The following is a 2,565-nucleotide window of genomic DNA, read 5'->3' as shown; positions in this document are numbered from 1 at the left end:
CAACCACATGTATTTAATCATTTTATTCATGCAATGTGGTCTGTATACCCTGCTCCATTATCTATCCATTTTCAATGTTTAGTTCAATTGGCTCTTCCATGAAGTTCCTTGGTACCATATTTGCTTAAATCTCTACTGCCCCTGAAATTTTGTAACAACTCATAAATGGACTATTGATCGGCCTTGGCCTGTTGTTATTGTTTTTCTTTTTCTTTTTGTATGATAATACTGAATAGGGCTATGATAGAAATAAGCAGTTTGAGATATGAACACAAAGGAGGAAAATCTGACCCTGTAAAGCCAAAACTTGGTCAATGCCCTGGTGCACAAAGGAATAGTTATCCTGGATGGAAATAGGCCATTATTGTACATGAGATCTACTCATACATATAAGCAAAAGATGGCCATTTTAATAATTTTCCTTGCTGGCTGACAGAAATGGTATCTATAGTATAGTAGGTACATATGTCTAAATAATTTCAGCAGAGGTTATTGCCAGAAAACGATTCTGGGGCCTGGATTTTACCACTACTTGCTATAAGACACACAGCTTAAATTAAGTGGCTAATTAGTCGCCTATACATACATTATACAGAACCTATGCTCAACAAAGGCATAAAGTGGTTGAGTACCATTTTTAGCATAGTTCTATATCCCTCTTAGCAAACACTTCTTCCCGACCAAGCTGCAGTACTTTCTGAGTTTTTGAATATGGCAATTTCTTTCTCATTAGCAGCACCTCATGCTAACCATGCCCCTCCTTCCCCACTGTCCTATGACTATGTTATCCCCAGAGAGAAGTCAGTCTTCACTATGGTGACATCAATGTTGCTTGCCACATGTTTAAGACAGAGCACTTTTATATTTAATAAATGTCCAGTGGCATAACTTGCTGGTGTTATGGAGGATTTGTGGACAAAAGACATTTTGGTGCACACTAAATCATATAGAGTAAATGTCTTTCTGTGGCACCATTCTTTCCTCTTCTATTAACCTGGTATTACAAGTGAAGAAATATCAATTGTCTAAGGCCAACTCAGTTTTGGGGAATGGGAATTTTGCATTTTTCTTTCTTTTTCTCCCTAGAAAAGATTGTTCCTCCCACATGGATCACACAAAGTACTCTTCCTTGGAGAATGCAGTATCACTTAGGAGACTGAATTAAGATGGCAGTGCGAATTCACTTTATTAGAAGAAAGGAAAACAGTGAAGCCTTTTCAACACCTTCCTTTCTCTCATTAGTAAATCTAACTACATGGTGTTATACAGTCATGATCATATTGATCTAGATCTCACATCTTTGCAATTCAGGACCAATATGATGCATAAATATTACATGAGTCTGTTCTAGTGGTAACCATAGAGAAACACAAATACTTTGCCTAAATCAGCACATAAACATAAACTTTGTAAAGCCAATTCTTTAGTTAAAAGAAAGTAGTAGATGGAGTCATGTTACTGTATTCCTGATTAAGTCCCTTTTGAATGCCTGAGATTTAACTCCCTTGTTCAATTTGTCAAAGTGTCTCCCCAAGACTCATTTTTGGTATTAAAAATCCACATGATTTTTATTAAGATACTTGTCCATGATCCTTTATAGATGTCTTTATTTTCCTTCTACTTCCTGTAAAGTATGGCATCTTAGCTCAGTGGAGGTCTAAAGTAATTTAAGACTACCTGCCTTTCCCTTTCTCTACCTACTCATAGGAATGGGTTTGTACACCAAATACAACGTCACAGTCTAGTTCACCAAAAGATATTGATGTTATAACTTATTCTTATATCCCCCTGTATTCCTTCCCTTAATGCTCCTACACACTGAGTAGGTGGTAAGAGGAGAGGTTGAGTATTAGAGCATCAGACATTAGTGCTAATCTGATCACAATACTGAATCTCACTGCTGAAAAGTCAGCTCTTTTCTCAACTTCTTTCAACTTTTCTCATTTATGGAATTGGAAAATTTGGTTTGTGTCTTGTTTATCTCTATTAATATCACCATACCACTTGCTAAATAAGTCTCCATAGTTTCTTTATCCTTAAAGAAAAGATAATAGCAAAAAAAAAAAAAAAAAAAAAAGAAAGAAAGAAGGAAAAAAGAGGGAATAAAATATCCTCTTTCAAACAGCTGTTGTCAGGATCAAATGTGACATGGCACCCACATAAAGTATTTAGAAAACAGTGCTTCACACATAATAAATGCACAAATTCAATGAGCAATTATTAATACCATTACAATTTAACTTTACAAGAAAAGGCAGACTCTAGACTCAGAATGTTAGGTATGCAGACAGGCATTAATAGCTTACTAGAATTCAATAACTTGCTTTGCTTCCAGTTTATATTATGGGTTACTACTATGTCAAGCATGCTTTCTGTTTGTGAATGTATTACAGTGTTTTCTTTATGAGTAAGTTTATTAAGCAAAAAATCAGTCAATATAAAGAATATATGAAATGAAGCATAATTCAGTTCATGCACTGATATAGCAAAATCTATGAACAAAATGACTTACACTTGGGACTATGTATAAACAGTGCACATGTTAGCTCTCTTTTTGCTGTCACA

The sequence above is a fragment of the Hyaena hyaena genome, unplaced genomic scaffold (genome assembly GCF_003009895.1).
Source record: "Hyaena hyaena isolate Hyena2069 unplaced genomic scaffold, ASM300989v1 scaffold_136, whole genome shotgun sequence".
Taxonomy (NCBI): Eukaryota; Metazoa; Chordata; class Mammalia; order Carnivora; family Hyaenidae; genus Hyaena; species Hyaena hyaena.
This window is presented reverse-complemented; position numbering follows the sequence as displayed.